Genomic DNA, 22,536 nt, shown 5'->3' on the forward strand with positions numbered 1-22,536 from the left:
TATCTTCACTCCATTCAGCTTAAATGCTCTGAAGTTATTCACCCCCAAGCTGCAGACAAGCCAGGCTTTTCGGAGAAAGGATGGTCAGATCTCCTTAGAGAAGCTCTGCAAAACGCTCTGCCATGGACCTGGGACTGAGGTTTGGCCAAAGCTCTTGCCAGCTGCGCTTTTGCTGAGCTTGATAGCGAGTGATTCATCAAAATCTGATCATCAGCGGCCGTCGCCTTTGAATCATTCCAATTTTGACGTGTCTGCCAAAGGCGGTCTCTGTGGTAGGAAGCAAATTCACGTTCTCCTTGCCACAAGGAGCTTCTCGTCTACAAACTCGCTGCAATCCTTGCAAGCGGCAGCGCTTTATGCAGCCAGAAGCGTGTATGACGCTAGGGGGAACGATGCATTGCTGGCCAAGGTCAAGCAAGAAGACGCTTCTAAAGAGAAGCAGATGCTGTATGCAGGGTGCCTTGCTCTGAGTAAAGGAGGCGTTCTCATTCTTGATCTCTCTTTACTTTCTAAATCGAAAACCAGGAACTTGTGTGAGGCCATGGAAAAAGGGCCTGCCAGTTTGCAGCAGACCAGGCCGGACCAGATCTCTTTGCTTGGCAGCACCACTACCATCTGGGCCTCTTACGAGGTTTCCGGCGCAAATGGAGCAGCTAATGCACGATCTAATCAATCGAAAACAATGTCGAACCATTCAGTCTTGCTGCGAGGCTTCGACATTATCCTGGAAGCGCCGGTTGGTCTCTACTCAGACCGGGAGCTTCTGCACAATCTCGTCATGGATCTGAATGAAAGTTCAACGAGCAGTGACTTCTCTGCAGATTTACAGGAGCATCTCTTAACGGCCTCAAGTATCTCACCGGTGATCCTCACGGGAGGAGCTCATGAGCTCATTCGGTCCTACTACCTTGCCTTGAGAAGGAACAAGGAGTACAACGACTGTGCGCAGGAGCAGGACGGAACTGCGTCTCTCTTTACTCTGCAAAGCTTGCTGCGGGTAGCAGAAGCTTGCGCCAGGCTGTGCATGCGGACAGAGATACGAGAGGTATGCATTGGGACTTGTAACAACCGACTGACCCAAAGCAAACCCCTTTCTGATTAGCTGTTGCTGTTGGTGGCGTTTTGGTGCAGATTCCAGACGCAACCCTGGCCATCCTGCTCTGTGAAAAGTCTCACCTTACAAAAGTAAGTGAGTAGAAGCAATTGAGCAACATCGCCTGTCTTTGATGCTTTGACGTGAGTTAGAGTTAGCGTTTTTTGCCCACAGTTTGGTCGGTCCGTCGTTCAAGATCAAGCGTTGACTAAAGATCAAGGGGCTTCTGCACATGATGTGATTAGAATACTCAAAGACGACGCATTCGATCATGAGCTGTGTGACTTTCACTCCGATCTTGTCCGATGCCTCTATCGTCTAAGTCCAGAAGAATGATCCAGCTGTATTGTGCTTCTATCTTCAGCTTTTTCTGACTTTCACTCCGATCTTGTCCGATGCCTCTATCGTCTAAGTCCAGAAGAATGATCCAGCTGTATTGTGCTTCTATCTTCAGCTTTTTCGTTGAAACTTGAAACCTGGCGGATCAGGAGCTCTGAAGTCCGAAAGCAGAGAGTGCCTAAGTTATAAAAGTACATAACATAGTTAAACATTGTACACAAACAGAAAACTTGAGATTGAAAGAAAGCACCAAAATCATCATAAATTATGTGCAAGGGCTTCCACAACACGATACAAAATGAGAGTGATTTGATGAGATCACATGAGATTCTCTTACATATACTTAAACGAGGTATCGCGAGTGTTATTACAATCACACGGAGGTAACGATGACAATGGAGGTCGGCCAACCGTGTCTATTGGATCAATGGCCGCAAAATCACTGCAAATGTTGTGGAGCACACAATACACCCCCACTACCTTGGGCAAGAGCTCACTATCGGGTTGCTTGATGGTTTAATGAAGGAAACCCCAGATTTTCTTCAACCTTCCAAATGTACGCTCCACCATGATGGGAAAGGAAGACAACTTGAAGTTGAAACATTTCTCATCATTATTCTCTGGAGATTCTTTGGTGCTCGTGGGAAAGGAATAACTAGCCATGGGAGGTTCAAGTAGCCCCCATCCCCAATGATGTATACATCATGGATACTGTGAGACCCATGAATGAAGTCTAGACCATCAATTTGTTCCCTTCTTGTGCATTGGCATAGAAGGAAGAGATGTAGAGCACTCTGATGTCATTGCAACACCATTCAATTTTCTCCATTCTTGTGCATTGGCATAGAAGGAAGAGTTGTGGAGCACTTTGATGTCATTGCAACAACCAGGCATCCTTACCATCAATGTCATGGAAATTCATATCACTATCGATAATGCCCTGCAATGTAAAAGAACACCAATGTGTGTGTGCCTCTCCGCATGGCAACTCCATGTTGATATGGAAGACATCTATTGCCCCACAAGGATTTGGAAAGCTTGTTGTTGCGATCATACGAATGTGTGTGTGTGTGTGTGTGTGTGTGTGTGTCTCTGTGTGTGTGTGTGTGTGCGCGCCTCTCTACATGGTAACTCCTTTTTGATATGAGAGACATCTATTTCCCCACAACAATTGGGTTTACCACTTACCCACCATGGAGCTTGGGGCCAACGGGTCGTAACGTGCTCTTCGCACATGATGGCCGCCCTAACGCCCTTCCCCAGAACTGCACCTTCGAAACAAGTACTACCTGAAAAAGAAATCAGCTCTTTCATGTTTTGCCTCAAACCCATCATTGAATTTCTGCCTCAATTCATGACAAGGAAATAAATCTACACTTTGTGCTTTAGAACTGCATGGATGAATTCTTGGAATACTCTTCCTAGAGTGGACTTACCAACTGCATAAAAACAAGCCACATGGTGAAGTGGGCCACCCACCCCAAGATGATGCAAAGACATTGCCACGTTCTTCTCCATGGATAAGTTCCTTGTGCGAATCTTTAATGCGATTTGTGGTGGAATAGGATGTTATGCCAAATTCTCACAAACAAGGTAACACGCATTTTCTCTTTCCACCTAATGAACGCCTTTTCAAAGTGAGCCTTCCTGAAAACTTTGAGGGCATCCATGATACCCACCTCAAAGTCCAGTGTGGCTCTCTCATGCATGCCAGCGGCTAGGATGGGTGAGCTTGCCTCCAACTTCGTGTTGAGTTGCAGCGTCGTGTACTTGGTCAATTGGAACTAGTACACATGTCGATGTAACCACATGAAGAACGCTTTGTCGGATGGAGGAATCTGGGCATCTCTCATTACAAACTCGCCACCCGCCAATATGTCAACGAGCCTACATTTCTTGCATTGTGAACCAGCTTTATAAATCTAGCTACATATAAAAAAAAATTAATGCATCAAGAGAAAATGTGTGATCTTACTCTGCATTTGGAATATGTGCATGAGCAATCTTTGCTAGCTTGGGAGTAGTGAATCTGCTACCAGCCCTGGTAGGAGATCACCTTCTTGAAAAACTCTTTGCCACAGTCGGGGTTGGCAATTTGTGCTAGCTCATGTCCCCTCTTTGTAAACAGTGCCTTCGTCTCCTTCAGGGCATCTTGATGAACATTTTTGCATTTTGAATGTATTCTCTACTCCTTCGCTTAGGCAAGCCACTAACCTTAACTTGGTATGTGGCATCGAACTCAAACTTCAATGCATTTATGTTTTAGAAACACCTTTCGGATCAAAACATGACTTTATTACAATATGAGTATGAGGCGCGCACATACCTTGAACACCAATTGAGAGAGGAGTGCCATGGGAAGCTTCAGCCACTTCGATGTGTTAGGCCCCCGATGCTTAAGAGCTTTCTCGGCCCATGCATGATCATGTCACCACTAAACTTTGACAACAATGATTGTGGATCGGCAAGGCCCACACACTGTATCATAAATATATCATGTGCCATTATGTTCAGCACATGAATGGTTGGTAGTGACCCTAGCAATTTGGCATGCATAATAAATAAGATATATGATGATAGATAAAATGTTTGTTCATTTCAATAATAAAATAACAAGATATGAACTCAAGCCTCCTCCTCTAGCAAGAATGGGACCACCCTACAAATCAACTTTGAAACCTTCTCTCTTTCAACTCGAGTGGTTTTTGCCCATTCTTTCCATGCTTTGTGTCGATGGTTGCCATCCTAGACAACAAAGATCTTCCCAACTATGTGTTGCCATCCTTTTGTCTACTCTAGTATCATGTCAAACTATGCTAACAATGATAGGTTGTGACCAACTACACTATGGTAGTTGAAAGGAAGGGACTCTTGGCTAGGAAACGCTAAGAGACAATGAATGTTGCCATTGTCGACAACTGGTATGTGCTCTCTTCCATGTTTTTAATTAACCCTTCGATGCAATCCTCATTCATACACGGATTGCTAGATTTGAGGCAACAAAGAGACACTCTAGGAAGGCAGTGATGATTATTAACCAAGTGGTCCTCCACCCAATTCGAGGAGATGTGTCGATCAACCATTTGGCCGAAATTCTCCTTTATGGACTCCTCTTCTTTGGAAATCATGGCACTACTACTAGAAACACGATTGTTGGTGCGAATTGCAGGAGAAAACCTCTCAACAAACCAACTGTAATCCAGATGCATTGGTTACCTCACTTAATGTGGCAACTTGTGATATGCCCACATCCTACAATACTATGATATTATCTAGATTTTTGGTGAAGCCCTTGGATTGTAAACATGTCCGGGGAGGCATTTTTTGGGGACATGGAGGTTTGAGATGACAAGAGAGAGAGAGAGGCATGAGGGAATTGAGGGGTGCGTGAGGGGCGAATTGGGGAAGAGAGAACGTTAGGGGCGTTTTTATTAATTCAAATGAGGGAGAGAGAGGGCGTGTAAGGGGCGATTTAGAGAGGGCCGTGTGAGGGGCGATTTGAGGGAGAGAGAGGGCATGTGAGGGGCGATTTAAGGGAGAGATAGGGCGGGAGGGTTAATTTGAGGAAGAGAGTGTGGGGCGTGAGGGGATTTTTGGGGAAGAGAAAGCGTGTGGGGCATGAGGGGCTTTTTGGGTGAGAGAAAGCGGGAGAGGCATGAGGGGTAAGGGAAAGCGTGAGGGGCGAGGGGCGGGGTCTAACAGCTTAAGAAGCCATTAGATGATGGAGGCACCATGTGTATAGTATGCACAACACACGCAACGCTGCCAACATGTATTGCCCGAACTCAGGCGATACAAATGACAACTGCGTGGTATATATGTCAATAGACATGGACTACGTAGTACACGTAAGCATGCCACATGTAATGCCCAAGATCAGGCATTACATGTGGCATGCCTATGTGTACATACTACATAGTCCATGTGGCATGCCACATGTAATGTCCAAACTCGAGCATTATATGTGGTACCAGTTAGCTTATGCCACATGTATTGCTTGAGTTTGAGTATCACACATGGCATTACACGTGGACTACGTAGTACACACAAGCATGCCACGTGTAATGCTCAAGCAATCAAAGGCTAACGCTATAGAGTCAACCATGTCTATGGAGTGGTGACGCATTGAACCCTTGGTGCGAGTTCCTCTTCCTCACTAAACATTTGGGACACCCATCAGCTTGGCATTTATGCTACGTGTCGAATTGATTCATGCAATGAGAACTCCCTTGATTTCTAGTTAGTTTAGTCCGTGTGTTGGATGGTTGGTGCCCAGCTTCGAACCGTAAGCTGTCAAGTGCACCATCAAACACACCATTAGACCCACCATCGAATCCACCTTTGGACCCGCTTTATCGCTCCAATCAAGTCAACAATCATATCAACGGTTGGGCCCACCTTCCAAACTACTATCTAGCACACAAGCTAGTGAATTTAAGTCTTTCAAGTTCCTAGAGCTATCCAAATTCAACCCTATCTATCTGGCATTATTCACTCATAGCATTCGAGCATTACACATGACATCCCTACGTGTACTACGTACTCCACCTGTAATGTCCAAACTTGGGCATGGCCGCGTGGACTACATAGTACACATGGCATTTAGAAAATTAATATTGTTTTAAAAATAATAATTACATTAAAACGATCAAATAAAAAATGGCCATATTATTCTAGGGTGTTAATCACCACTCATTTCGTGTGTACTTAGTACCTATTATGACATTCTTTTTTATTCTTGTGCACTACTTTTTGTTCCTCTTTACAATGAGTTGCACAATCTCCTTCCCATCTTCTAAGATGAATCTATGTTTTAGCAATGGTCGAGTTCTCGTGTGAGTGCAAAGTTCTTACAAGAACAAGTAGGTCGCATGTCAAACAATAGTAAATATTGGGTCCCAAGAGTTGCATGTCCCTCTAGAGCCTACCTCTAATCATGAGGGGGGGAATTCCATATACTTGAGGACTCTCTTTGGCCAATTGCTCTACATAGTTGATGCTTTGTTAAACTCAAACCCACAACCAATAGCCATCTTAGATAGCCCATCCAGAGGACTTCCAACTCAATCTAATGTGATATATTTATGCAGTCTCTTACAAGATAACAACAAAATTGATCCATCAACCTCATCCACTATTGCCAGAGGAGATGGTAATAATATCTTAGAATTCCTTTGGAGCATGAAGAAGGGAAATACATTAACGAAGATTTTGTTGAATGTCAAAGAGGTCATCAAGGTCGTGGAGATTCCTAGGCAATTCTAACCATGGGAACACGTATAGGAATGGACTCCATGGAACATAAGTATGATCCCCACTAATGGCCAAAGCCGTAAACCTCCAACATTGCCTTCCCTAGACTGTGTTAGAGAAGCCATTGCCTAGGTAGTTTGAAGTGGGTGAATGAGATTTGCCCAAGCCTAAAGAACCCCAGGGTCTCAAACACATCACATTTTACTGCAAGCATGCTAAAGGCACCGACCCCACTGGAGAGGAGTGCAATAATGCGTCTGGAAAGCTCCTTTGCCATTACTGCTCAATGTCAGTGATGTGCATCACTACATGAAATTTCTACATCTATTATGTGATGCCCTCCACAATGAGATGATGGGCCGATTAATGATACACATTGGTTTCCATCAACATAATGTACAGGCAGGCACATCAAAGGCACTAACTGATAGGATAAAGTAAATGGTGTCCAGGGTGTTAGGAGTAAATCGTAGTGTTGGGGCAAGATGTGATTGGGTGATGCCATGTGTACACATGCTAGTGTTGTTGATATTGGTGCTTGATTGCCTCACCTAACATGCTGACTTAATGAGTATAGGTGATGAGTATGAGGATGCCGAATGAGGTGTCGTACTTGTGCGAGGGTCACCAAACAAGGTGTCGCATAGGCATGAGTGTGCAAGGGTCATCGAATGAGGTGTTGCACGAGCAAGAGTCACCGAACGAGGTGTCGCACGGGTTTTGTCATGTGCATGGGCGTTTACATCGCCTTGACATTTATGAGTTATACTTCATTATTTTTGGTTGGCTGTGTGCCATTTATTTGTACTCGAATATTTATGCACCCCGACGTGCACGGGTGTAGTGCGTGTGAACTAGAGCTTCACTATTATTTTTGATACACACTAGATGTGTGTGAACATCCTCTAGAAGGATTGATTATTTTTGTAAAAGAGCCCTAATTTTGGAAAAGCTACACGATTGACTCAAGGGCTATTTTTGATAATACATAATAAAATACTCATGTCGTGGAAGGAGCCAGCACCGCATGAGTGGGAGATTTAACCCAATCCTTGTTGATGGTGATGATTATCTTGTGCACAGTTTTCAAGTCTATGGCTTATCTTCCATGTTTATTTCTATGTGTATGTTTAATATGTTTGAATCTGTTATTTTTTTGGAGTTGAATATTTATTAGTGATTATTGTGTGCAATTTTGGTACTTTGATTCTCTTTTGTGTGGCAAGTTCCTGACAAGTAAGCTTGTTCAATTCTCAGTAGTAGTCAACACAGATACAAAAGAGCAAAATGATGAGGAGCTTGGCTGCATTAAACCCTTCTCCAAAAGCTCATTTACCTACTTCATTATCTCCTATTGATATGTGACACTCATGTGGTAGGCAATTCTATTAGGTGGACCAAGTCAACATGATGATCCTCGGGCCTTTGAGAGGTGGTAGTGCCCTAGGCAAAGTGTTGACCAAGCAATGTTTAAATTCAGTAAGAAAATTCAGCCTCTCTTGAGTGAGCATTAGGGGAAGGTTGAGGTCTATAGGGGCCGCCCTTTAAGATGCCATGTGATTAAAAGGTTACTAAGGAAAAGGGCCAATCATGCAATGCCATGTATACAAAAATGTTGGGTGATTAAAGGTGGTCAAAAGATTCTCTAGAAGATGCCTTTTTGTACTTTTCATTCCCAAAAAGTGGGGGGAAAGTTTTTGAAATTTTGGACATCCATAACTTCTACATATGAGCTCAAAATTTATCGGAGATTAGAGATCCAGAATCTACTTGCTGAGCTCTTTCCATAGATATGTCACATGATATGGTTTTGCCCACTCAATTTTAAATTCAATTTTGGCGGGAAACTTTGAAATTCAAACTTCTAGCCATTTGAAGAATAAGAAGGTATCTAAAGTCAAAGAAACTTAAGATTTTAACAAAAAGTCATTAAAATCATAATATGGAAGCTTAAAGGGTCCCTATAGACCTCAACCTTCTCCTAATGAGTATCCACATGCACATTAATGTGTTCAACATTATCATGAACAAACACCAAGCACGTAGAAAGACCCTTTTTCATTGCTTTATTTATCTAGATGTGAGATATAATGGGAATAGAGCCTCCTTGCCAGCATCAATAACATGCATGCGGCCTTTATGCATAAAAGAAATTTTATTCATCCTGTAATCCTTGCAAGGTTCAAGATGGTGTTGCCATAACTTGCCAAGAAACACATCACATCCATTCAATGATGTAAATAAAAAGTTCTCATGGTCTAGATACCTTGAATATGCACATGGAGCTTGTCTATGATGGAAATAACATGCACCTCTTTGCACACAAAGGCAGCTTCAACCTCAATTTGGGGTCCTAAGTCCCCTACGTCAATGCCCAAAGCGATGGCCATTTGTATGGAGATAAAGTTATCCCTAGCACAATCATCAAACATAAAGAGTGTGAGTTGATACTTGATTTGACCCCAAGCTTTGCATACCACTCTTTGATTGCCTTCATGATGACTAGTATTCTCTTGCACATTGGGAACTAATGCACATTCACCTTGGTTTCTTGTTGCTTTAGTTCTTCTTTCGTAATAAGGACATTCTCTAAACACATGGTCTTCGCTCCCACAACCCTTTAAAGCACTTCTTTCACATATTAATCACTTTGCTCTAGTGTGAGTCTAAACTTATGACTTTTGTTGAGGTTTTCTTTGGTAGAGGTATTCTCAACGTTTACCTTGTGTTTGGTCTCTTTTGAGACCCATTTAGGTGGTTGTCCACCATTTCGCAAGTTTACAGGTTTTGGACAACTCTCTCTTTGCCCTTGTTACCATGTGCATCCTTATGGGATTGTTTGATCTTTTGTTCTAGTTGCTCGATGGTAAGAGCAATGGCTATGAGATGTTGCAATGTTTAATTTGGATGCAGTTCCAACCACGATTGATAAATGGGATGTAAGTTAGACTCAAACTTTCTTTTCTTCTCTTGATCACTAATATGCATAAAGGATGAAACCTCCAAGAGAATATTCCAAAACTTTGACACATATGCTTGTACCAATTCATCCTCCTTTTGATCTATACTATCCCACTTCTTCTCAATCTTCTTTATTGTATTAGGAGGCAAGAATTGAGCATAAAACCGCTCTTTAAACTCAGCATAAGTAGCAATGGGACCCAATGAGATCTTTTCAGAGATCCACCAATGGACTTTCTTATCTTTGACTTCTACGTGAAGTCTTCATCGCTAAAGGCAATAGCAAATTGTGCAATAATGTTGAAACTAGGATGAGTTATGGTGGCTTGAAGATAAAGGCAACCATGGCTATGGAGTAGATAGAGATAGAGAGAGTTTAAAGAGAAGACAATGCTAGAGGGAGAGAGAAGTACATGACTCAACGATGTCATATGCTAATTATGAGATCCCATGGGTAAAAACAACACGAGATCAAGTCACACACAACGGAAAAACAATACACAACTAAACAAAAAACAACACATAACTTGGACTTTAAAAATACCAATCATTCATAATAATAGTTTACTTCCATTATGGGAAGCTCTTTCTCCTCCATGATATTAACCTCTGCTTTTTTGTAAAAGCAATTCTTCTCATTGTGGTTATTTTTCCCAGAATGTTTGCACGGCTTCTTTCAATAACAATCCTTTTCTATGCACCACCAAGCTCTATGTGAGGAGACTTCTTAAAGTGTAAAACACCAAAGTCACCTTTCCATTTATTACGTGTAAGATAAGTGAGAATCAACTCCCTTGGCTTCACACCCAAATCCCTCGCCATGGAGTCAAAGATACGATCCACCATGGATTCGACTTTTGTGGTCTCAATAAGCGTGTGAACCTACGGGTTCTCATGCAAAAGCTTTAGCTCGTCTTCCTTTGCTTGCAATTGCCTTTTCACATGATCAAGTTCAACCCTCAATGAATTGGGCTCCTCTTCTTGCACTTGCTATTTGCCACCGGATGAATGTCCCACAAAAACCATGTGGGGTTCGAGAGTGCTTGCAACAACATACCTACCATAACATGCATTCAAAGCATGAGTAGCACTAGAGTACCCTCCAGAGTTAGAGACGCACTTCTTCACACCTTGTTTGGATGTCCATAATGTCAAGTGTGCTATTTACATACTATCCAAGTCCATAAAGATTGTTTTCCCACTGAGAAGAGGAAAACAATCGTGCTCTGATACCAATGTAATTAACCCTGCTCGGTGTGAGCACGTATCGGGCATTGTCTCATAAATAACAGCCATTTAAACATTTAATGAAATGAAAATAGCACAAAACAAAGCCGAAAAGTAAAATATGTTCAAAGACCACACTTGGACCAAAACAACCCGAGCCGACCTCGTGTGCAACAACTTTAGATTAGGTTTAGGACCTTGGTAACGAGCTCAAGTATAAAAGGAGGCTATAGACTACTATTGTACCTTTTGACACCTTTTTGATATCTTTTGATATTCCTTGGCTTGTGAAAGACTATTTCCGTCCTCTTGGTAAGAGATTGACTCACTTAGACATCATGGCAATTATCCCTTAATCTTGTATTAATTCATAATGATTGTCCTTTATCTCAACTTTATGATTACTCCATTCCAATTAGTGTCACAGCTCTTAGCTTAGATCTTTGTTTAGAGAGTGATTATATGATTAATTAATCATTTTTAGATTATTCTTAATCTAATTTTTAGAATGCATTTTTTATCATGATTAGTTGATAATCATTTTTGAAATATTATTAATCTAATTTTTTAAAATGTTTTTTTATCATGATTAATGTTAATCATTCTCGGATTAAAAATTTTCACAATTTTCAAAATGCATTTTCTCAATGTTCTTGCATTTCTTAATGTTCTTGAAAATCTTCTTGATTTTCTTGAATTTTGTAAAAATTCTATATGAATTAAAATAAAATCTCTTTTCATCAAATCTTCACACAAACCTTAGTTTCCTACTATCATTTGCAAGATCCTTTAAGTTCTTTGCATTCTTGGGGAGATTCTTGGTTGTTGTGCAATTTTTGGTGAAAGATTCGACAAGAAAGGTGTTGATTATCAAAGATATCAGAGACATTGCAGCAAATTGTGGTGTAATTTTCAACAACAATCAATAGATTGAAGATCTATTACAAAGTTATTATAGTTTTCTTGTAAATTTGAGTACAGAATTCAAGATCAGTACAGAGTTATTGTTTTAGACTACAATTGTATGCCAATTATAGTTCTGTTCAAATTTTTGCAGAGCCATTGTGCAGATATACAGTTCTGTTTTAGATTTGAATAAGTTTATTTTGCAAAATTGTAAAGATTTTAAAGTAAAATTCAAATTGGAGAAAATATTGTGTACTCTTTGAAGAATCTTGGTACAAATTTGTAAAGTTTACAAAGATATTGTGCAAACCAAGTTTTCTGCATGGATTTGGAGTAAAATTTCACTACAAATCACATCTACAACTATTTCAACAATGGAAAGCTTGATCAGATTTGAAATCTTTGCCTAAAAGAGTGAACAACACTATTGTGGTACAATTTTTATCAAGAAAGTGTACTAATCTAAAGATTTTGTGCAAATCAAGCCTACAGAGTAGAGATTTGGAGTGCAAACATGGTGTAAGTGCCCAATCTTTCAATCTTTTGCCGTTCTTGGTTAATTTTCTGCACAAAGAACCAGTGTTGTGCAAAGAAAGGTTGTCAAGAAACATAGCAAAGTGAAAATTTCCTATGCAACTTGGTAAAAAAGTGTGAAGCGTTTAAATCCGTTGCAAAAGTTAAGTCCTATGCAATTCTTAGTAAAGTTTTGTTTTAACAAATCTTAGTGCAAGAGTTTAAGAGGAAAGGACATCACCAAAATACGAAAGTACCAAAAGGACATCACCAAAAATACGAGAGCTTTACACAGGCTGAGAAAAGCCTGCGAGGGAGCTCTAAGAGAACCCTATTCAGATATCCATTGAATTGACTTCTGAGGGACACTGGGGCAAGTGCATGGAGTACTCTGTTCTACTGCACGTAAACCAGCAGATTCGCAGTCCACCGTTGGGTCAGGAGATTCTGGCGGTGTCACAAGCAAGCCGTCCATGGCAGCAGCATCAAGCAAGCCGTCCACGGCAACAGCATCAAGCAAAGCTTTGCGGCAGCAGCATCAAGCGGTGTCCACGCCATCAGCATCAAACAAACCGTCCACGACGGCAGCATTACTAAAGGAGCAGTTGTATTAGAAGAAGCGACCTCCAGCACAGCACAATGACCGCAAAAGTGCAGTGGGTGCGAGAAAGACAAGACTCCGACTCTAACATGCGCAGCAACGTTACAGTCTCTCTCTCTCTCTCTCTCTCTCTCTCTCTCTCACTCATCGCGGTAGGGTGGGCTTTTTTGCTCAGGTAAAAAGAGTGAGAGTTTTCTAGGTGAGGCTATAGTACACGGCTTGAAACTTGCTTAACCTTCTGGCCTAGATCTGTCCATATGTGCCCTTGCTGTTTGCTGCAGTACAGATGGTCTGCTGTCACTGAGACAAGAATATCTACGATGAAGAGAGGAGAGTAGACACTGTGTGAGGGAGGGTCTCAACAATGAAGGAAGCGATGCACAAGCTACAAGCATAGCCTCAGCTTTCCTCGCTCAGAGCATGCGTTGGTAAGCTCAACACAGTAAACAGAAGCTGGAGCCACGCTCGGATAAACACGAAAGCAACACAAGCCAGTGCAGCATGGTTGCTAATCTCTACAGCACATTTCTCTTCCTCCGAGCTAATCTACAAGGCGCAGATCATCAACGTTTCAGCGTTTCTTCATCATAGCAGCGTTTCAATTAGCACGTTTCAGCATTGGTATTCAACATTCACAGGTCGCAGAGCAACGTTTCAGCGTTGGTATTCAACATTCACAGGTCGCAGTGTGATGATTTTTTTATTTTATTTTTAAGAGAGAGGCAGCTTCATCGAGTGCTTAGCTTTCAACAGGGGCCAAGGTCACCAAGCCTCCCATCTCAACGGGCTCACAAGGAGCTGTCATTGAGCATGCAGCTCTCAGCATGAGGAGAAGGGAAAAAAAATAAATTTGTGCGCCTATTTCCATCAAGCTGTAGGGTTTTACCTCTTTTTAAACCCCTTCTAAAGTCACACTTTGTCCACACTCTCTCGGCCATCACAGTGGCCAGATTTGGTTTCACACACATTTGCAAGAGATTATTCACACATACCATCGAGTTTATGGCTTGTTCACACATCATGTGATAGTTTCGCACCCATTGAGACATTGGTTGGACATGTATTGGATATTGTTCCGTGGTATTAACGCGCGCCACCCTACATTTGCATTTGATTTGAGCGTGTTAGTAGTGTTTAGGCACGGTCATGGGCTATTCTTACACTACATTTGCACTTGATTTGAGCGTGTTACTGGTGTTCACACACAATCATGGGCTATTCATACTACTACATTTGCACTTGATTTGAGTGTGTTAGTGGTGTCCACACGCGATCATGGGCTATTATTCTTACTACTACTATCCTTCTTACGACCGCCATGCCACGCATAGTCATCATCGTCTTCGACATCACCTTGATACCATCTCAGATCACATCACATGAGATCCGCTCACGCACTATCATCATGGCTCTACGATTGCTATTGTGATTTTCCTTCTCGTGTCATGTATTGCATATCTTTTGCCGCATTCCAGTATAGGATGTTCAAGTTTCACAGTTTAATGCCTAGTCATTTTCAGCATTTGTTCAATAAGGAGATATGTGCCGAATGGTCTAGGTGGTCTACACGATGATTTGATCACTTCATTGCTTCATTACATCGACACGGATGGTTCAGTTTTGTTCGCATGTGACGATTCTTCTTTTGGTGACTTGATTAAATTTCCCACTCTCTCGCTTCATCGTGATTATGTTTCTGATGAGGACATGGACCAACACGGATACTTCTGAGGATGATGATGATGTTCGTGATGTAACCATAGATGATTTATGGGTGAGGATGATCATGGTGATCATTCATATGATATATTTGGTGAGTTATGGCATGATAGGATTGGATCCTTGGAGGACGCGTATCGAGCATGCTTACACTTTGGCCGCTATCGCAATGGTGTTCGCATGAGCCTTGATAGCTTCTACAACTCACCCATGACATCGACTAGCCGTCATCTCATTGATTCTCATTTACTTAGACAGACTCATTCATTGTATTATGATGGGAATGATGAGGATGATATTGTATTGTACATATATCACACACACATGTGGAACCGATATGGAGAGGTGTAGCAAGGTGCCCTTCTAATATCACAGCTATGCACTCAGTTTTGCAAATGGTTGAGTATACCCTCCTCTATGAGCAAAAACGATGGAGAGCGTGGAGTGCAAGATGACAATTCTGCTTGTAAGAGGAGGAAATGAGTCATGCATAAATTTCTAGTTGTCCATACTAAACTTTGACACATGGGTGGTCACCCCTCACTTATGGGATATCCAACACACACATTGTGGCCACCAAGGTGTCTCAACAAGTTGTTCACTCAATCTTTTAATAAATGTGAACCTGCAAAGGTTATAAACATTACAAAACAATTTTTAATTAACTAATACAAGAGTTTTGAGTACACTTACCACGTATTCACATGGCACAAAACACATCAGAATATAAGGCATTCACATGATTCACATATAGGCATCACACGTTCGTGAATTAGACATTCATAACAAGTAAAGACATGAAAACAATTCATGCAAAATCAATTTCAAACATGAAAACATGTATGCATGTGCACTTTGTTATGAGCAAATCTCTCGATCATGAAACAAGTTTTACCATGGCATGTCGGATCACAAGTCTAGCAAAAAACGTGGAACTGGGATCACGGGCACTCAGTGTAACAAGCCTCCGTAAGGACTGTGACACGGATACTTGGCTTATCTTGAAAACAACTTCACGTAAGAAAATCTGTAATAAACAAAAGAGAGAGCAAAGAGAGAAGACACCACACTAGGAGTCAAAATAGCCTTAGGTTGACCCCCTCCGAGTTATATTAGATAAAACCCCTTGGAGGAGTCTTGAGTACAAGTTCTTAGCATTAGAGAGCTCTCGTCTTTTTAGATGTCTCAACAATGACAAAATAGCTAAATGTATAGTTCTTGCCCAAAAGCACTTGAGAAAAGTGCTTTAAAACTCACTTTTAGTCCAAAAAGCATCTTTTTATAATAAAAGCTCCTCTTTTTAGTATTTAAAAAGCTTTTGATCTTTTGCTCTCCAGGAGCAGCATGAGAAAGATGTGGAGAAAGTCTTGCAACTTTTGCGAGATAATCAGCTCTACATAAACGCCAAAAAGTCTATTTGGTACAAAATATGGGTTGGTAAGCTTACCCTACCTCATTGGGCCAACCTAACATGTCATCCAATCCTTTATGGGCTCACTTTTATATAAAACCCTACTCTAGAGGTACCACAAAGAGAGAGAGAGAGAGAGAGAGAGAGAGAGAGAGAGAGAGAGAGAGAGAGAGAGAGAGAGAGAGAGAGAGAGAGAAGAAGAAGAAGAAGAAGAAGAAGAAGAAGAAGAAGAAGAAGAATAAGCAGAAAAGAGAAGAGGGTTGAAGAAAGAAGAATGAAAGTGTCAAAAGAAAGCAAAGTGTTGGAAGTTTACCGAAAAAGAAGCTTTTACCACCACGGGCCCACCTTTTGCCTAATACCCATGCATATACACAAGTTTTTCATATAAATAGACACATGAGTAGTATTTTGTTATGCACCTACTGCTGTAAATGAGGCCCATCATTAACAACCCTCCAGGTATAATTCTAGATGGTGGAACCATGGCGGGTGTAAGCTTGGCCCTTGGTACGACGACCCATTGCCTGGACCTTCCTACAATTAGTAGGAACTTTGTGTTGCCTTGTCTTTGACCATCCACCCATTACTCTAGCAAGCCTATCCCATGATACGACCCATTGCCTAGACCTTCCTACAATCAGTAGGAACCTTGTCTTTGACCAGCCTCTATCCACATTGCTTAACAATGCTAAATCCATTGAGCCAACATGGCTACCTAGCTTCGTTGCAGAAGCTATGGGTACAACCATGGGCAAAGGCATGCACAAAGTACGTTGTTATGCCTAGCCTCCATTGGAAGCTCCATTGTAGCTATGGTAGCCATGTGCAAAGTCTACTACCATATCTCAAACAAAATAATAATCTATATTCTCCTAGAAAATAGATGTTAAGTAAATGTCACACAAATCAGAAAAGAGATTCAAAGAAAGTAGTTGAGTTGGAGAAGTATTTGTGTTGGAGAAGTGCCCCCACAAGGGCACACCTTTCCTCCATTCTCCATGCACGTCACCTGCATATCTCACTATGGGCATCACATTTTTTTTCGACTTCTTATATATCACATCATGCATACACATTTACGTACAACTAACCTTGTCAATGCCAATTATATTAACCCTTTTTTTGTTAACACATTAGGCCTTTGTATATTGGGATTTATGTATATCTTTCTAAGGCTATCCATGCATGTATTGCACATCTATGAGTACATGTATCATATTCTATGGGCTTTCAAGACACATCCATTATACATCACACATGTTCATGGCACATCCTTTACTATTCCTAAGGTTTTGACTTAGACAAGAGGGGTGATGGACATTAGCCACCTCTCATTGTTTGTAATATGTGGGAATCTCCTATACTTGACATGTGGCATAGGAGAGATAGCCTCCTTTTGGTGTATAAAACATGGTGGGGGGAGGAGGTCTCATTCCCCTCTCGCTCTACTTGTGGAATCCACTCTTGTGAGCTCACGTGTGAGTCTTGAATGTGTGTACAGTTTAGGGTGTTTGAAGCTTTGTTGGTTTGAGCTCCTCTTATGAGTGAGAGGTGTTTGGGTTGCTTGCTAGCATTACTTGGTTGCTTCTCTTTCCTTTCATTCCTTTTTAAAAGGAATGCTAGTGTGAGAGTTCTTATGTGTGTAAGAAACATGTTATTGAGTTTTTAGCTAGTGATGTCTTAGTTGAGGCTCCCCCTTGTGTGGAAGGCTACCAAGGGGTTGGTGTGTATATACTACTTGAAGTGGCATGAAGTGGCATGCCTTGCTTCTTTTCTAGGGATTCTTTGCTTATAGTTATGGTACCTAGCCATGTGAGTTGCAATCCCAACCATGATCCATTAGTGTATGAGTTGAGTAATGTGTGATAAAGGGCGAGATCAAGTGTGTATGTGTGTGTGTGTGTGTGTGAGAGACACAGAGAGAGAGAGTGGTAACCCTTAGATTTTTCCTTTTACTTCCTTTCTCTTTGCAATTAGTTTATTTTCTAACCCTAATCTTAACTCATAATCTTCTACCTAATCCTCATCCCCCGAGAGCCAGAGTGAGATCGGTGACTTGGGGAAGGTTGCCTTCTATATGGATTCTAATGCCACACAAATGCCTAGAGGTGTAGAAATAGACTTAACACTAGCCATCCACATACACCTTTGGATGGGGAGACCATGAGGACATAAGTCTAGACCATAGTACGAGCATAGTACAACCCATTATACAGAGAATCCTTGACCTTGTAGGTACCTCTGACAAGATTTCATGCATGCATTCTTTGATTTGACTCACGAACATAAATTTTCCTTGGCTATTGATGTATTTGCCCCATGAAGAAGCCTCATCTCTCAGCTTCATGCTATGACATCGGGCCATACTCTTATGTCATGCCATGAAGGTATGGACCACCATCTACCCACACAAATCATTACATGGTGGTCTTGGTGCTCTTTCCCATTGTCAATCATAGAGGGTGTAGAGACTGCTCCTACCAGCTATGTCATGTGGAAGGGTTCACACCACTTCCACAACTAACAATGGAAGGGTATAGAGACCACTTCTACCAACTATGTCATGTGGAAGGGTCCACACTATTGGAAATAATCCAAACATATACCCAATATTAAAGCCTAAGGTTCAAAGATTATTTGTCCATGTAACTTCAGCATTATAAAGGCATAAGAATCCACTCAAAGGGGTGAGAAGTAGGTGCCCTCCTCTGTAGAGAATCAAGGAGATATATGAGGGCAGTGCCCAGCTACATTCTCTCCACCTCTCCTACAATCACTCCACCTCTCCACATTCCTCTCCACCTCTCCTAAAATCAAGCCACCTCTCCTTTATTTAAGGATACACTCTTGGCCTATAAAAGGCACCTTTGGGAATGAGAAATTAGTACAAGTGTTTTGATCTATACCCTCTTCATGCTTGTGTAATTAGTTTAGTCATATCTTAATCATATTGTTAATCATCTTCTAGTGATGGCATACATATGCTTTGATCCACCTTAGTTACATGATCATTTCAATTTTCTCTCATGGTATCATAGCTAGACCATCCCTTGGTACCTTAATTACAATCATTTAATCACCTTTACACAATATCATCATTAGATTATTGAGTTTTTTTAATCACAAACCTAATCTAGCTTCTCTTCCCATAGCACATACACTACTTGGAGGCCTTAGATCTCCATGTATACTTGACCATTTTTTGATCTACAACTTGGATCCTCTCCATTACATCAGGGTGCACAGGCGTGGTAGATCAATTGAAGAGAATCGTCGCGACAGTGCTACAAAATTCCATGATTTTCAGAAAACTTCTTTGCTGGATTGTAGAGCTTATAACTATAGAGGAGTGAGCCATTAAAACAGTTTCTTGAGGGCTTTTGTAGCCCTAAGAGTCAACTTCAAAAACCTAGAAGGGTTCTCAAAAGGATCAACTACATAGGCTACACAAGGCAAATATTCAAGTGCCTATTTTCTGCAGAGAATACCACAGTAAGAGAACACTTTCAAATTGCTCAATTAATTCTTGCATAATTGGTTTTTTTGAGACATTCAAGCTGCAAACATTTAATTCATGCGTTGCTAAAGCCTCATGTAGCTTCACATCAAGTTTTCCCTCTTATTTGGTACTCCATTTGAGCACTCCAAATCAGGGTACCCTATGCACATGCCAACCGTGAGCTTATCTCTGAAAAACCAGTAATTAATCCTCATAATTGAAGTGTTTGGTGACCATTGCTTGGTCTAAACCAACATTAGAGAGTTGCTATTGATGTTTATGCAAATATTTTTGACTCTTACTCTCATTCCCTACCCTAATTGTACCCACCACAACAGCATGTTTTCTGCATACAAAACAAGATGCTTATCTCAATGTAATTGGGGTTGTGGGATAATTAATCACAAATTATAAGAGATTAGACAGTGCCCTGGGTTCATCTCAGTGGTAAGACCTTCTCATGGCTTCATCTAAAACTCTAGATAAGTTTAATGGCCAAGGTTTCCACACCTGGCAAACCAAAATTAAGGGGTATTTAATGAAGAAGAATCTATGGAGCCTTGTCAGACCACAACTTGATGGAGATGAAGCTTTTGCTGTTACTACTAGAGCAACCACTATTGCATTGCAAGCTAAAGATGAGCAAGCATTAGGCATTATAATCACTGCACTTGATGATGGTTACATTCATTACATTGATGATGATGACACTGCTGCAAAGGCATGGGACACACTTGTAAAGATCTTTGGTGCTAAGGCTAAACACTCCAAAATTAGCCTTAAAATGCAATTGTACGAGCTTAAAATGGAATATAGTGAAGGTGTGGCTTCACTAATCAACAGACTTAAGAGTCTTATAACTCAACTTGTATATGTGAAGGCTCTAATCACTAAGGAAGATGCCATTGCCATACTGTTAAAGGCTATGCCTTCAAAGTTCAATCAAATAGTCACTGTGCTTAAAGAGAAGGAACCCATTCCTTCTTTGGAAAGTGTGATTAACTCCTTGCACAGCAGGAAGAAGTGGGTCAAAGATGATTTTGGAAGTGCCTATGCTGTCTCCTCCAACAATGTGAAGAAAAAGTGTGCAAGTTGTGGAAGAACAAATTTTCTTACTAAAGATTGCTTCACCAACAATCCATGTGTGTATTGTGGAAAGACAAATCACTCATCTCAAAGGTGCTACCTCAAGGACAAAAAGAAAGGAAAGGAGAAAGTGAACATTGTTGTTGTGCAGAAGAAACCAACCTTGTTCAAGTGTGTGAAGATGTGGATGACTCTTATGCCTTTTAAAACATTATCTAAGTCTTGTTTTGGCTATGCCTTATGTTTGTGGGCACACTAGTTATTGAGTAAGCCTTGTTGTGTTGATGGCTTAACTCTTTATTGTGTATACCCACTAGTTGTTAATCCATACCTTGAAGTTTGTAAGGGAAGAGTACACAAACCCTATGTTGTGATTAAGGGGGACTCTATCTCAATGTGTCAAGGAGGACTTGTTGTTAGGCAAAGTCAGTCATAAGTCATTGTGTTCATGTTTGGCTTATAGGGGGCTCATAGGGGGTGTTGAAAATAATCCAAACATATATCCAATATTAAAGCCTAAGGTTCAAAGGTTATTTGTCCATGTAACTTCAGCATTGTGAAGGCATAAGAATCCACTCAAAAGGGTGAGAAGTAGGTGCCCTTCTTTGTAGAGAATCAAGGAGATATATGAGGGATATATGAGGGGTAGTGTCCAGCTATATTCTCTCCACCTCTCCTATAATCACTCCACCTCTCCTAAAATCAAGCCACCTCTCCTATAATCAAGGATGTACTCTTGGCCTAAAAGGCACCTTTGGGAATGAGAAATCAGTACAAGCGTTTTGATCTATACCCTCTTCATGCTTGTGTAATTAGTTTAATCATATTATTAATCATCTTCTAGTGATGGCATACATATGCTTTGATCCACCATAGTTACATGATCATTTCAATTTTCTCTCACACACTACTTCCCACAACCAACAATGGAGGTTGGGTATGAGGAATCTCTACATCGCCTATCACTTTTCATGTCACCTCGACAAGCTGTGTGTCATCAAGTCTATCAAAGCTTCCCACCACTTTGCCCTACATCTACCTCCAGGATTAGTCCCAAACCATGCCACTTACACTCTACCAACATGGATCGCCCACACCTTTCCACTGTTAATACCACTCTACAGGTTAATATAGTTTTGCCCACCCAACCCATCATAAGGAGCTTTGCCTTCTTACCCACTAAACAGGCACTTAACTTTTGTATAAGACAGTGCTGGAACATATAAAATGACCTTACCATGTGCATAATATTAAATAGGGAAAGTCGATAGACTTAGTGTACATACTTAAGATTAGTAATAGAGGCCAAACCATTTTTTTGGTTTGGCCAACCTAGTGTGAAAACTAGTCATTTATATATAAGTCATTTTTAACAATAAGTAGGACACAATCATTCCCTTGTAATAGTTTACTTATGAGCTCTCCTCTTCCCTCTTCTTGATTTCTTATTTATCATTAAATCTTGCTTGCTTGATAGGTGCATGCTAGATAGATTTGATTGTAGGTTACATTCTTGCATTAACCTCCCCTTTATTCCCTGCCTATTCTTTTGAGTGAGAACCATTCCAAAGGTACACCTCTTTTTGACTCCGTCTAGGCATATAGAGCTCTCCCTTATCTCCTTTGGTAAAGGAGTATTCCAATGTAACAATGGAGTGAGGATGCAATCATCAAGTTAGTGCACCCATATAGGGAAGTTATAGTTTGTGGTTTAATGGTAAGACACCCAACAACACATGCTTTGACAAGGCTAAGGTAAGATCTTGACTTGAATAGCCTCCACTAGCCCTTTCCCAACTTATGAAGCATGACTTATGATGCATCATCTCTTTGACAACCCTAACTCCCGACCTCTACCGAAAGAGGCAAAAGCGGGAGACATCTTGAAACCCCTTTCTTCTCCCAGGCCAACCATGGAGGAATCTTCA

The sequence above is a fragment of the Cibotium barometz genome, chromosome 59, assembly GCF_041138505.1.
Source record: "Cibotium barometz isolate CiBa-2024 chromosome 59, ASM4113850v1, whole genome shotgun sequence".
In the NCBI taxonomy this organism is placed as follows: Eukaryota; Viridiplantae; Streptophyta; class Polypodiopsida; order Cyatheales; family Cibotiaceae; genus Cibotium; species Cibotium barometz.